Source organism: Colobus angolensis, unplaced genomic scaffold (genome assembly GCF_000951035.1).
Source record: "Colobus angolensis palliatus isolate OR3802 unplaced genomic scaffold, Cang.pa_1.0 Scaffold685, whole genome shotgun sequence".
Classification (NCBI taxonomy): domain Eukaryota; kingdom Metazoa; phylum Chordata; class Mammalia; order Primates; family Cercopithecidae; genus Colobus; species Colobus angolensis.
Window position 1 is genome coordinate 49,941 of NW_012120543.1, and position 15,681 is coordinate 65,621.

At 35.1% G+C, this 15,681-nt stretch overlaps 1 protein-coding gene across 2 annotated transcripts in view; it reads right to left on the reverse strand.

Annotated features, from left to right (window-relative positions):
* LOC105500768 (G-protein coupled receptor-associated sorting protein 2) overlaps positions 1–15,681 on the reverse strand; it is a 47,053-nt gene that overhangs the window by 7,312 nt on the left and 24,060 nt on the right. The gene's annotated exons all lie outside the window — the stretch shown is intronic.

The window sequence follows — 15,681 nt, forward strand, 5'->3', positions numbered from 1 at the left end:
TCCCCTCTCCTTTCGTCCTCCTCCTCCTCCTCCTTTCTTCTTCTTCTTCTTCTTCCCCTTCTTCTTCTTCCTTTGTTGTTGTTGTTTTTGAGAGGGAGTATCACTCTTGTTGCCCAGGTGCTGGGATTACAGGTGTGAGCCACTGTGCCTGGCCTGATACAACTTATTACTACACTATTATCTAAATTATAAACTCTTCACACTCTGCCAGTTGGTTCCAAAAGTTCCTTCATAGTCATTTTCTTTCCTGGCCCAAAATCAAATATGTGTGTACACACTGAATATGGTGTGTCTCTTTGGTTTACTTTAATTTGAAATAGTTTTTCAGCCTTTCTTTGCTGATTTTCCCCCAAGTTCTAGTTTATTTTATGTACACTCTCTTAGAAACCTTTACCTACAGTCCCAGACATGAAGAAATTCTTTGGTTTTTTTTTTTTTTTTTCTATAAGCTTTGTGGCTTAACTTCTATAGTTAAATCTATGATCTGTCTCAAATTTATTTTTTATGTGTTGTGTGAGGCAGGAGTCAAGGTTCATTTTCTTCCATATATATATCCAGTAGTCCAAGCATCATTTGTTAAAAAGACTTTGCCCAGTTGGACTGCTTGGTTCCTTTGTAGAAAAATCTAAAAATTTTATAAGTGTTGGCCAATTCCTAGGCTATTCCATTGATCTATTTATTGACCCTATGTCAGTGCCAAACATTCTTAATTTTTGTAGCTTCTTGGCAAGTATTGGAGTCAGGTAAATACATCCTCCAACAGTGTTCTTCCTTTTCAATATTTATTGAGGAAGTTCCCTTGTTTTATTTTTCTTCCTCCTTAGTTTTCTGACTTTTTTTTCCATAATGGATAGGTGCTGAAATTTGTCAAAATTTTTTGCATCTATTGAAATGATCATATCAGTTTTCTTATTCATTCTGGTAATTACTTTGATTTTCAAATGTTAAGCCAACCCATAATCGTGCAACAAATCCCATTGTTCATAATCTATATTTTTATATTTTATTATATATTTTTGGATTCCAGTATTTGATAGTCACTTGATGACTATTGTGGGTAGTGGGGCAATTCTGGACACCACAAATATAGAATATTTTCATCATCATAGAAAGTTCTATTGGACATCTCTACAGTGATCTATTTCTAAATAATTTCATATTATTCCTTCACATGTAAAATCCTTCATGAGTCATTAATATCTATAGGATATATGCGTTTTTGTCCAGCCTCAGTATACCTCTTGATCTCATTTTCTTATTATGTTCCCACACTTTCTTTCTTCTCTTGTCAATTTAGTTGCAGAATGCTTATGGTTTCATTGTGCTAGCTTTCATGTCAATCCTCTCTGGAATGCTGTAACACTTCTCACTTTTATTGTACACACAGTATTTTGGTCTAGTCCTTTTTGGTTGTCATCAAGTCCTTTTTTTCTCTTACTCTCTTACCCCAATAGGGTAAGGAGTTAGCCAAAGTCTTGTTATAAAAAATGCACACACCATTTTCTAAGCAAAAGGCTTTCTGTGCGAGTGTAGTTTGACAATATAGAGTACAGTGAAGTTTTAGGCATAAACACATCGAAGCCTTCAGCAAGTTGAACTTTTGGATCTGAGATAGGTAATTTAAGAACAATGCTAAATCCTAGAATGTAGTTCTCCTTAGTGAAGGTGTGCTCGGCTGCTTGGAGAACAAACTGTTCAGAGGCCCCTCCTGACTTATCTATTTAAAACTCATGAGCTTCTGTTTCACAATGAGAGGTTCAGTGGTCTTTGGGGGCACTTTTTTCATTTCTCATGCATGAAATACTAGTTTGTTGAGAGCATATAAGGGCAATTTTGAAGGATTTTCTATGTAGACAATAATGTCATTTGTGGGCCGGGTGTGGTGGTAATCACAGCACTTTGGGAGGTGGGAGGATCACTTGAGGCCAAGAAGTTCGAGACCAGCGTGGCCAATATGGTGAAACACCATCTCTACTAAAAATACAGAGCTCAAAATAATAATAATAACGTCATTTGTGAACAAAGGTAAGTTTATTTCTTCCTTCCACATCTGTGTACCTTTTGAGTTTATTGTTTTACTGCATTAGCTAGGACTTCCAGTACAATGTTGAATAGGATTAGTGAGAAGGGACATCTTTGGTTTGTTCCTGATCTTTGCAGGGAAGCATCTAGTTTCTTACCCTTATGATGTTAGCTGTAAAGTTTTTGTAGATGTTCTTTATTAAGCATAAAGAGATCTCTCTTAGTCAGTTCAGGTTGCTATAACAAAATGCCATATACTGAGTGGCTTAAATAATAGACATTCATTTCTCACAGCCGTGAAGGCTAGGAAGTCTAAGATGAAGGTGCCAGCAGATTTGGTTGTTGGTGAGGTCTCACTTCCTAGCTTGTTTTCCTAGCTTTTGTTTTCATTGAGTTTTTCCATTGATTTCCGATTCATTCATTCATTCACCTTCTCATTGTGTTCTCACATGGTTATTCCTCAGTGTGTGCATGTGGTGGGGGGGATGGGCAGAGAGAGAGAGAGATCAAGCTCTCTGGTGTCTCTTTATAAGCACTGATCCCATTTTGAGAGTTCCATCTTCATCAGATAATCTAAACCTGATTAACTGCAAAAGGTCCCACCTCCATATGCCATCACATTGGTTGTTGGAACTTCAATATACACATTTGGTGTGGGACATACACATTTAGCCCATAACACCTCTATCCCTAGTTTTCTGAGAGTTTCTCTTTTTAAAATCATTAATGGGTGTTAGATTTTGCCAAATACTTTTGCTGCTCTATTGATGTAATAATGTCATTTTTCCTCTTTAGCCTTTTGATGTGATGGATTATATTAATTGATTTTTGAATGTTGAAACATTCTTGCATACCTGGAAATAAATTCTACTAGGTTGTGGCATATAATTCTTTTTATACGTTGTTGGATTTGATGGGCTAATATTTGTTGAGAATTTTTACATTTATCTGTGTAAGGGATATTGGTCTGTTTTACTTTCTTGTAACTTTTTTACCTGGTCTTGGTATTAAGGTAATGCTGGCCTCATAGCATTTTTTAAGAAAGTATTCCCTTGGGTTCTATTTTCTATGAGAGACTATATAGAATTGCTATAATTTCTTCCTTATGTGTTTGGTAGAATTCACCAGTGAACCCATCTGGGCCTGGTGCTTTCTCATTTGGAAGTGTACTATGCATTGATTCAGTTTCTTTTTTTTAAATTAAATTTTATTTTAAGTTCCAGGATACATGTGCAGGATGTGCAGGTTTTTTACATAGGTAAACTTGTGCCATGGTGGTTTGCCGCATCTATCAACCCATCACCTACGTATTAAACCCCACATGCATTAGCTATTTATCCTGATGCTCTCCCTCCCCCCACCCCCTTCAACAGGCCCCAGTGTGTGTTGTTCTCCTTCCTGTGTCGATGTGTTCTCACTGTTCAGCTCCCACTTATAAGTGAGAACATGCAGCGTCTGGTTTTCTGTTCCTGTGTTAGTTTACTGACGATAATGGCTTCCACCTCCATCCACGTCCATGCAAAGGACATGATCTCATTCCTTTTTATGGCTGCATAGTATTCCATGGTGTATATGTACCACATTTTCTTTATCCAGTTTATCACTGATGGGTTTTTGGGTTGATTCCATGTCTTTGCTATGATACCATTTCTTTAATGGTTATAGGCTTAGGCAGATTATCTATTTCTCCCTGGGTTTGTTTTGGTAGATTGTTTTTCAAGGCATAGTTCCATTCCAGCTAGGCTATCAAAGTTTTGGATAAAGTTGTTCATAATATTCTTTTATTATCTTTTTAATGTCAACAGGAGAGTAGTGATAGGCCTTCCTTTATTTCTGATATTAACAATTTTTGCCTTGTCTCTTTTTTTCTTAGTCTGGCTAGAGACTTATAAATGTTTTTAATCCTTTCAAAGAATCAGCTTTTGTTTTCATTGAGTTTTTCCATTGATTTCCTATTTTCAATATCATTGATTTCTGCCTAGATTTTATATTTTATTTTGATTACTTTGAATTTAATTTCCTCTTCTTTGTATAGTTTCCTAAGATAGAAGCTTAGATTACTGATGACAGATCTTTCTTCTTTTCTAATATATTCATTACATGCTATAAACTTCTTTTCACGCACTGTGTTGCTACATCCCACAACTTTGATAAGTTGTATTTTTGTAATTTTTTTAGGTTATTAAAAAATTTCCCTTGAGCAAAGTACTTTTATAACAGGGTATTTCTAATTCATTCCTCCAATCCTTTATACCATTGTTGTCATTCATTACACTGATCTGTAAGTTGTAATGATCACATACATTGTTGCTAACATGATTATTTTGGACAAACTGTTTTCTGTTAAATCAATTAATAAGAAAAATGCAAGATTTAATTTTACCCTCATTTATTCCTTGTCTAACTAGAATGCTTCCTTTCTTTACGTAAATCTGAATTTCTGACCTGCATAATTTTCCTTCTCTCTGAAGATTGTCTACTGATATCTTTACAAGCCAGGTCTATTGGGAACAAATTTTCTCAATTTTTATTTGTCTGAGAATATCCAGAATGTCTTCTTTAGATGAGAAGGGTAATTTCATAGAATTCTGTGTTGTTGTTCTTTTCCTTCAACACTTTAAATATGTTACTCCACTCTCTTCTTGCTTCTGTGGTTTCTGAAAAAAATCTGAATGCAATTTTTATCCCTGCTTCTTTGTAGGTAATTGTTTTCTCTGGCTTTTAAAATATCTTCTAGTTGTCTTTGATTTTCTGCAGATTGAATATAATATAACTACTATAGATGTTCTGATTTTTATCCTGCTCCATGTTCTCTGAGTTTCCTAGATCTGTGGATTGGTATATTCTGAATTCTGAAAAATTCTTAGCCATTATGACATCAAATATCTCTGTTCCTTTCTCTCTTTCTGTTATTCCTATTACATGTAAGTTACATGTTTTGTAATTGTCCCACAGTTCTTGTTCCATCTTTCTCCTGTTTTATCTCTTTGCATTCTGTTTTGGAAGTTTCAATTGGCATTTCTTCAAGCTCACTGATTCTACTCCCAGCCATGTCCAGTTTATTGAGGAATCCATGAAAGGCACTCTTCATTTCTCTTTCTTTATTTCTGGCAATTTCCTTTTGTTTCTTTCTTAGACTTTCAATTTCTGTGCTTACAGTAACCATCTGTTCTTGCATGTTGTCTGCATTTTCCATTAGGGCACTTAGCATATTAATCATAGTTGTTTTAAATTCCTACTCAGATAATGCCAAAGTCTCTGCCATATCCCAAACTAATTCTGATGCTTACTCTAGCTCTTGATTCCTTGGTATTTTTCTGTTAATACTTGTATTTTCTTGTTGAAAGATCAATATGATGTACTGGGTAGAAGAAAATGAGGTAAGTAGGCCTTTAGTCTGGCTAGTAGTTGGGCTGTGTTTATTGTTTGCTATAGCTTAATTTTCTTCTGATGTCCTTGCTTTAGTATCCCCTGCTGTCTTTGGGTTTCTCTAGAGACTTCTTAAATACGGTCTCATAAGTACAGTTTCTTATCTCTTAATATCCTGCTATAATACAGTAGCCTTACTGATGTAGTAGAAATGCAGGTGGGCAGTGGGGGGAGGAGAAGTATTTCCAGGTCCTATTATTAGGTTTCAGTGTTTTTGTGAGCTTTTGCCCATTTTGTGACATTCACAAGTGCTTCTCATTTTTTTGTTTTTAACCTTAAGTGAGACAGGAAGTGTAGAAGGGGCTAGAATTTGATATTTTCCTTTGGCCTGTGACCTTATAAGTGTTTCTTAACTTTCTTCCTCCGAAAGTGAGACAAGAATGCTAGGTGGAGTTGGAACTGGTGAAATGCCTGAGCCCAGGTGGGAGAAGGCTCCAGTAGTTTGTCTCTCTTAAGAGTAGTCAGTTGTATGGAGAATGCTCTGGGTGTACTTAAAAATGGTTGTATTTCCTCTCCCTCTGCCAGATTCACAAGGGGATAATTCTTGGTTCTTCACCATAAGAACTGAGTAAGTTTCCTGAAGGTTAAATCCATAAAAACCCCCTATAAGACTATGACTCCCAGAATTTCTCACTCTCCTGCTGCTCCACAGTCAGTGTCAAGCAGTTCATCAACTTAACATTTAAGTGTCCCTACCAGTTTATGGCTCCAGTAAATTCTATTCCATGTAAGCCAATTTCAGCTTTGACTCTGAATGTACTGTTTCTCCAGATTTTATGGTATTGGTTCGGCTTATGACCTTAGTTCTCTGATAGGTCCAAAAAACAAAAAACAAAAAAACGGCCATTTGTTTTCAGTTTATTCAGGTTTTTCTTATTTAAATTTGGGCGTGATGACTTCTAAGCTCTTTATATATTGCAGCTGACACTAAAATTTTTGACTTTTTATCTATGCTACTTAAAGAAGTCTTGACAGCTATTTTTCACAAGTCTCTCAAGGCCATTTAAACTCTATTCCTCTTCGATGTTCAGGTCCTTGAATTGATTACTGGATAAGTGTTTCTGTGCCACTACAGAGAAAGTGACAGAAGGTGATTGTAATTTTTTAAATACAACTAAGAGTTCTTTAACAGAGATTGTTTGAGCCAGGAATTCTACCTCTAGAATTTTTCCCTAAGGAAATACCTTAAGGATGTGCAAATCAATTTAGCTACAAGAATATTAATCCTGTGCTATTCCTTCATCTATGGGCTAACTTTAGAAAACAAAAACACCTTGGAGAGAGTGCACTCAAAGTGTAGATAAAACAGAAAAACAGAATTGATCCAAGCATCAGCAAACACAAGCGCCTATACAATCTTCAGATTTTCAATATCTTTTCTCAATATCCTAGAATTCACCCAGGCAATCTTACCGGGTGAAACAGGGCAAGAACTATAACTGGGCTGACACAAATAAAAAATACACAAGTGAAATGTATCATTTAGTACTAGAAATTTCCCACAGAGACATTCCTTACAGAACTGTTTTTAATAGGAAAAAATAGATATAACCTAAATATATGAGTATAGGGGATTTGTTAATTTATGACAAACTCATGAGATGCAATAGATGTGTTAATTAGCTTGATTTAGTCACTCCACAATGTATCTATATATCAAAACATCATGTTGGACATCATACATACGTACAATTTTCATTTCTCAATGAAAAAAAGAATTTTTTTAAAAATGAAACTGTTTCAGAGACACCTTGTCAGCAGTGGGAATTATCCAACTTTTATTTTTGTTCTTATGAAAGGTAAAAAATGGAATACTATTATTTTAATGTGTTCTACAATTGTGAGGGAGTCTATCAATAATGATGTGCTACATTACATAGCCGTAACAGATGACCCCCAAATCTGGGCAATTTAAAATAACCAAAATACCCAGAACTTTGGGAGGCTGAGGTAGGCAAATAGCTTGAGGCCAGGAATTTGAGACCAGCCTGGCCAAAATGGCTAAACCCCGTCTCTACTAAAAATACAAAAATTTGCCAGGAATGGTGGTACACACATATAATCCCAGCTACTCGAGTGGCTGAGGCAAGAGAATCACTTGAACTCAGGATGTAGAGGTTGCAGTGAGCCAAGATCGTGCCACTGGACAACAGAGTGAGACTCTGTCTCAAAAAAAAAATCACAAAAATATATTTGTTGTTCATATTACATGTCTAACACCTCTGTTGGGAGCTTTACTCATGAGGATTAAATGGAACAGTTATGATCTGAAACATTGCTGGTTACCATTACATAGGAAGAGACTGATCACGACAAATCTCACAGTGGCTCTTAAAAGTTTCCTCCCAGAACTGACAAAAATCTTTTTGAATATTGCATTGACCAAAGCGAGTTACATGGCCATTGTTGTGTTCAAAAGGTGTGGGGAAGTGCAAGGCTAAGTGTCTGAAAATTGGACTGCAGGAAATCTTGGTTAGCAACAGTAATAATTAACAAAAGTCTCAAATCTATTTGCTGAGTACTACAGACCTTTTTTCTTTCCTGCGAACTGATTATTTACTTACTCAGCTTTCCATTGGGATATTCACTCCATTGATTTATAGTATGCTTTTGTTAACTCACAAAAATGAGCCTGTAGATTGCCATATTTGCTGTAACTAGTGTTTCCAGTATATGCTGTTTTTTGACTTGTTTATAATATTTTATTATTATTATTACTATATATTTAGTTTTTTGAGATGGAGTCTCGCTCTGCTGCCCAGGCTGGAGTGCAGTGGCACGATCTCGGCTCACTGCAAGTTCTGCCTCCTGGGTTCACGTCATTCTCCTGCCTCAGCCTCCTGAGTAGCTAGGACTACAGGCGTCCGCCACCACACCCAGCTAATTTTTTGTATTTTTAGTAGAGACAGGGTTTCACCATGTTAGCCAGGATGGTGTCGATCTCCTGACCTCATGATCCGCCAGCCTCGGCCTCCCAAAGTGCTGGGATTACAAGCGTGAGCCACCGCACCCGGCCTGTTTATAATATTTTAAAACAGCTTTATTAAAATACAATTCATATACAATTCACCAATTCAAAATGTACAATTCAAAGACTTTAATACACTTGAGTTGTGCATTTATCACCAAAATCAATTTTGTAACATTTTTAAGCCCAAGAAGATACTCTCTGTCCCTTAGTTGTCAGATTGCATTGCCCTAACCCCCAAACCAGAGGCAACAATTCATTTTTCTGTCTCTATAAATTTGTCTATTTTGGATTTTTCATATAAATGGAATCATTTAGTATGTAGTTGTTATTTGTATTATTATCATTATTTTTTCTAATTTGGTCTTGAGGTCTCTGTCTGGAGAGTGGCTATAAATTCTAGCCCTGTGCTGAATGGGGCTCTAAGGGAGGTGGTCTTCAATGTTTACAGTGTGCTTTTCACGGGATACTTCGTCCTGGCAGACAGCTTAATGCCTAAGTGTCCAACCTGTGACCAGGTGTCCCTCTCACTGAAAACTTGTTTGTACTGGCAGATACCCTTGTGGCTCTTGTTTGACCTGTGTCCAGTTTATCCCTGCTAAGATAGTCACTTGCAAGGAGAGCCCTGACCAGGATAGTTAGGTTTGGTTGTGTAAGTCAAATGAGGCACAGAGAAGACAGCACAACAAAACATATGAAATACAAAATATTTTTATCACTCACACCTACAAGAGAAGAGGGTTGCCCACAAGGGCTGATGAGAAGTCTGAAGACAGCAGGATGCGCAACCAGTGGGTGTTGAGTGGGACAGACTTGTAGGCTGGGCCTTTATTGTGACCAAAAGCATTACCCAAATATGTTTCCTATGAGGAGTTCAAACTGGCGAGTTTGAAGCAAGCAGGGATGAGAGGTGATCACTGTGGCATATTTACATTGTCCATGTTGGGTGTGAGGGTCAGTGGGGCAAGTTAAGTAGGTTATATCTCTCCGTCCCAGAGGGTGGTGGATATCTGGTTGTGTAAGGCAGATATATGGATTGATCACATTGAGAAAGTGTAAGGAAGTGGAGAATTAGGTGATTAGGCCCTGCCTCTGGTATAAGAAAGTTAGAAAGTTAACTCTATATCTAGGGTGGATGCTGGAGCAACATGAAATTATAGGAATTGACTACAATGGTTCTTTGTGATTTCTTTCACTTAGCATAAGGCTCTTCCCTGTTGTAGCATTTATTAGTACTTTATTGCTTCTTACTGTGGAAAATTATTCTATTGCATGAATACACCACATTTTATTTATCTATTTACCAGTTGATGGAAACTGGGGTTGTTGCTATGTATTGTCTATTATGAATAATGTTGCTATGAACATATGTGTACAACATTTTATGAGGACATATGTTTTCATTTCTCTTGGATATATGTCTAGGAGTGAAACCGCTAGAATATAAGGTCATTTTTTGAAAAACTGCCAGACTGCTTTCCAAAACAACTGCACAATTTTACATTCCCACCAGCAGTGTATGAGGATTCTCATATTGCCATATCCTTACCAACACATTTTATTACCTGTCTTTTAATTATTTTCATCCTAATGGGTATGGAAATGTTTGGGGGTTTTGATTTGCATTTCAGTGATAGCTCATGATGTTGAGCATCGTTTCATGTGCTTACTTGCAATTTTTATATTTTCTTTGGAGAAATATTTATCCAGATCTTTTGACCATTTTTATATTGGGTTATCTTTTTATTTTTGAGTTGAAACAGTTTTTATTCATTCTAGATTGAAGTTCCTTGCTAAGTATATGATTTGAAATATTGTCTCCCATTCTCTGGGTTGGGTTTTCACTTATGTCCTTCGAAGCACAAAAGTTTTTAATTTCAATGATGTACAGTTTGCCTATTTTTCCCTTTGTTCTTTGTGCTTTGGTGTCATATGTGAGACACCAAATGTTACAAAGGTCCATAGTCACAAAGATTTATACCATGTGTTTTCTTCTAAGGGTTTTATAGATTTAGCTCTTACATTTAGGTTTTTGAACAATTTCTAGTTCATTTTTATATATGGTGTGAGGCAGGGATTAAAAGTCATTATTTTGCAGGGGCCTGTCCAATTGTCCCAACACCATTTGTTGAAAAGACAATTCTGACCCTATTGTATGGCTCTCATGCTCTTGTCAAACTCAATACATGTGAGGATTTATTTCTGGACTCTCAATACTTTTTCATTCATATTTATGTTTACCCTTATGTCAGTACCACATAGTCTGGATTACTGTAGTTTCATAGTAAGCATTGAAATCAAATAGTGTGAGTCCTCCAACTTTGTTCTTTTATTATTTTGGATACTGTGGATCACTTGCATATAAATTTTGAGAGCAGCTTCTGAATTTCTATAAAAAGGTAGCTAAATTTGGTAAGGATTACATTGAATCTATAGATCAATTTAGCTGGTATCAATATTTTAATAATATTAAGTCTCACAATCCATAAACATGGGATGTCTTTCCATTTATTTAGGTCTTCAATTCTTTTCAACAATTTTTAGAGTTTTCAGTGAACAAATATTACACTTTTTTGGTAAAACTTCTTAGTTTTAAAAATTATTTTGATGCACTTGCAGTTATAAAAATGTCATTTTTTTTATCATTACTACTGTATAGAAATACAATATGTTTTTGCATATTGATATTTTATCATGCAACTCTACTGAAGTTCATTAAACAGGTTTTAGTGGATCTCCTAGGATTTTCTATATGCAAGATTAATTCATCTGCAAATGTTTATATTATGAATCATGTTAACATTATCAGTTAACTTTATCAATTTTTATGTCCCGCTTATTTCTATCTAACCTAGAATATAAATAGGTTAGATAGAAGAATTAGTTATTAATAAAACATAAATAAAAACCACAATGAGATACCACTTCACACCTAATAGGATGCTAGAACATAAATTTATTTAATTTATAAATATAAAATATATAATATACATAAATTTATTTTATATAAATATATAAAATAAAATGCAAAATATAAATTAATTTATATATAAGATTTTTTTTAAGTCTGTAATATATTCTCTTAGTACTTTTATGATTTTGAGATTTGTGTTTAAATCTTTGAACCAATTGGAGTTAGTGAGGATGTGGAGAAATTGAAACCCTTGTGCATTGCTGATGACAATGTAAAATCAAGAAAGGATTCCAGCAAAGGGGGTGGGGAAAATCATGACCTGGGTGATCTCTCTTCTCAATTGTTGAGTTTAACATAGGTACTCTGGTTGATATACTGCTGTTAAATTGGAGTGTTTGTGAGATGGGGAGGGCCTGAAGCTTCCTAGTCTGCCATCTTGCTAATGTCATTCCACTGTTGAGATTTTGTATCTTCTTTAGTCAGCTCCATCTCCTTTTCTGTTATTGTCACAAATTATAACTTTATACATTGCATGTCCAAAACATACATTAAATATTGATTTTTATGCATTTGTCTTTCAGGTCATACAAAAAATAAAGTGGAGCTACAATCCAAAATTCTAACAGTACTGGCTTTTGTCATTACTTACATATTTATATTTGCTAGAGATCTTTATCTCTTCATATAGCTGTGAGTTATTGTCTAGTTTCTTTTCGTTTAAATCTACATGGCTCTCTTTAGAATTTCTTGCTTGGCATATCTAGTGAAAATGAACTCCCTCAGATTTTGTTTATCTGAGAATGTCTTAATTTATCCCCATTAAAAAATATTTTTTGGTGAACATGGAATTCTCAGTTGACTCTTCCCCCAGCACTTTGATGATATAAACCTGACACATTCTGGCCTCCAGGTTTCTGATACCAAATTGGCTGACAGTCTTAATCACTTGTATATGATCAGTCACTGCTGACAGGTCTTAATCACTTGTATATGATCAGTCACTGCTCTCTTTCTGCTTTTAAGATTCACTCTTTGTCTTTCAATAATTTTATTATAATGTGTTTTAGCATATGTCACTTTGTTTTGTCCTGTTTGTAGTTCATTGAGCTTCTTGGATTTTTACATTCATGTGTTTTATCAAATTTGGAAAGTTGTTAGCCATTATTACTTTTTGAATGATCTCTCTGCCCCTTTCTCTCTGTCTTCTCTTCCTAATATTCCCATAATGTGTAAGTTGGCCTGTTGTTCTGCTGGATCATGTCCCACAGGTCCCTTAGGCTCTGTTCACTTTTCTTCATTTTTTCCCTTTCTGTTCCTCAGACTCCATAATTTAAAAGGTTCTATCTTCTAGCTCTATGAATCTTTATTCCACTTGCTGAAATCAGCTTTTGCCCTAATTTTGAGTTATTGTACCTTTCAACTCCAGAATTTCCTTTGGGTTCTTTATTCATAATTTCTATATCTTTATTGGTACTGCCATTTTGTACATACACAACTTTCCTGTCTTTTTTCATGTCTACCTTTAGCTCTTTGAGCATATTTAAGACCATTGTTTTAACATCTCTGTCTAGTAAGTCTGGCATCTGTGCTTTCTCAGGCCTGTTTTTTTTGTTTATTTATTATTTTGTTTCTTTTAATAGGCTATACTTTTATGTTTCTTTTCATGCCTTGTGGCCTTTTGTTAAAGAGTGCACATTTGAATCTTATAATGTGGTAACTCTGGAAATCGAATTGTGTATCCCTTTCCCTAAGGTTTTCTGGGGTTTTAAAAATTGTTGTAACATGTCTCTATGCCAGAAATCAGCATGGGCTAGAAGCTTAAGGTCTTCTCAGGTCTTTTCTGGGACCGTATCTTTCCTTGGGTATACACAGTGCCTTTCTAAATTACCCTGTATATGCAGTTGTTTTTGAATGTCCAAAAAAAAAAAATGATGATGAGGCTCCCTTAAATCCTCTGGAAGCTACTTAAGCTGGTGAGGGGTAAAACAATGGTTGCCAGGTTTATTTACCTGCACATCAGTAATCAGAAGCAGTTATCCATAACAGAACACAAACCGCTGATATTTGGAGGACAATACTCTTATTATGCACTGTAGCTCCAACAAGCCATGCCAGAGACACAGGTTGCAGTCCCTACACTGACACGGGGCTTGGAAGGAGGCTGGAGTAAGAGTAGCTCCCTATTGCACTGACGGCTAAAAAGGACTGATAATAACTACAATTTACCAGCAAAGTTTTCCCCTTGGAAGCTAAAAGAGTGCAAGTAGAATCAAGATTTCCAAAACAGTCATGTCAGACAATTTCTGGTTTCTAGAAGTACAATTGTTGTCTATGTGGAGAGATGAATTCCTAACACTTCCTACTCCGCCATTTTCCCTGTCATCACTCTCCAAATACCACTTTTTGAACAATCCATCTTTTGCCCACAGTTATGCCATCTTTATAATATATTAAATATCTCTATCTATTTTGGTGAGTTAATGTATTCTAGTCTGTTTCATTGTTCTATTTTTAATTCACCACCAAGTTAATTACTGTAGCTTCATGATAAACAGTTACATATTTAAAGTCTGATGTCATATTTTGATCTCTTTAAGGTAGTGTTACACTGGAAGAAGAATGAAACAATAAAAGACAGTAGTGAAATCCATGATCCCTTCTAATTTTCATGGTCACTACCAAATTATGTCTGTGCATTTTATCACTTTAATCCAGTGTCTAGCATGGTGCTGATCACATAATTTCTACTCAGTAGGAAGATAAAGATTCCTGGGCTTTATCTTTCAAATAGCAGCTCTTCATGCATGAAGTGGTTTTATTTCAATCTCATTTTTTTCATTTTTTAAAAAATTATAAACATTTTAGACCACACATAAAATGGAAAGAATAACACCTATATACCCACCTGGATTCATTTGTTACTATTTTGAGATATATATATCTATATCTATATCTTGCTATTCATCATTTTTATATTTTTTGTCTAAACACTTCAAAGTAAATTACATGTAAGCTCTAAATAATTTGTTTTGCATCTTCAAAATATAATAGTCCCTGAAATAACTAAATATCATTATAACCCCCTTAATAAGTTTAACTATAATTCCTTACATTTGAAATACACTCCATATTTAAATTTTTCAAATTGCTCCCAAATGTGGCTCATAGCTCCTTTACAAACAATGTTCCAATCACGGATAACACATTCTATTAGCTATTAGATATTGATATATTTCTTTTTTTAGCTGCCTGGATGACTAGGAAGTTATTGATATATTTCTTAACTCTTTTCTTTTTTTTTCCTTTTTTTTGTGGAGAACGGGGTCTCGCTATATTACCCAGGCAGGTCTCGAACTCCTGGGCTCAAGCTATCCTCCTGCCTCTGCCTCCCTGACAGATGGGATTACAGGCGTGAGCCACCACGCCCGGCATAACTCTTAACCTACAACAGTTATTCCCTTCAACTTTTTTTTTGTGACACTGACTTTTTAAAGTTACCATGTGGATTGTTTTGTATAATGTCCCATACTCAGGATTTGTCTGATTGAATATTTATAATTTGTTTCACCTGTTACTCCTTGCTGTATATTTCCTATGACCTAAGAGTTAGCTTTGAAGGCTAGATTCATGTTAACCATTTTCCCTCTCTTCTTCTCTGGAGGTAGGATTCTAGATTGACAGGTTTGTTTCTTTTATATTGAGTACTTAATTTGGTTGTTTTCTGGTTTTCACTACTACTATTGATTATCAGCTGCATGTAAAATTGGTATTACTTTGAAGGCAATTTATTTTTCTCTAACTCCTATTAATATCCTGTGTATGACTTTACTGTACACAATTTTACTATGATGTGTTAAGGGTATGTATCTTTTTATTAAGTTGCTTGAGATTCACTGGGGTTTTTGAATATGTGGTTCTTTCATCAGTTCTAAAAATCCTCAACCATTGTCTTTTCAAATGGTGCCTCTGCCTCATGCTCTCTTTCCCTTCTACTTGAAATATTTTGTATCTTAATGCTAATGCTAACTGCAGAAAAAATTTCAATTCTAAATTCCACTTAAACTCCTCTTTATTTGGTTTTAATATTCTTTATGTTTCCCATTTCAATTAGTATATCATTTTTCTTTGCATAATGTTTATTTATATTTACTTTTCTAATATATTTGGAATTTTTGTTGGTACTTTGTTAATAATTTTAATGCTTTTTCACCTAGGAGCCTATTACAATATTTTATATTACATGTTATAAAAATTCCAAAATATGAGGTGCCTGGGAATTTTGATTCTTCAGGAACTTGTTCTTATAATTTAATTTACTCTAGTGTGTTTTGTGATTTTTAACTATGAG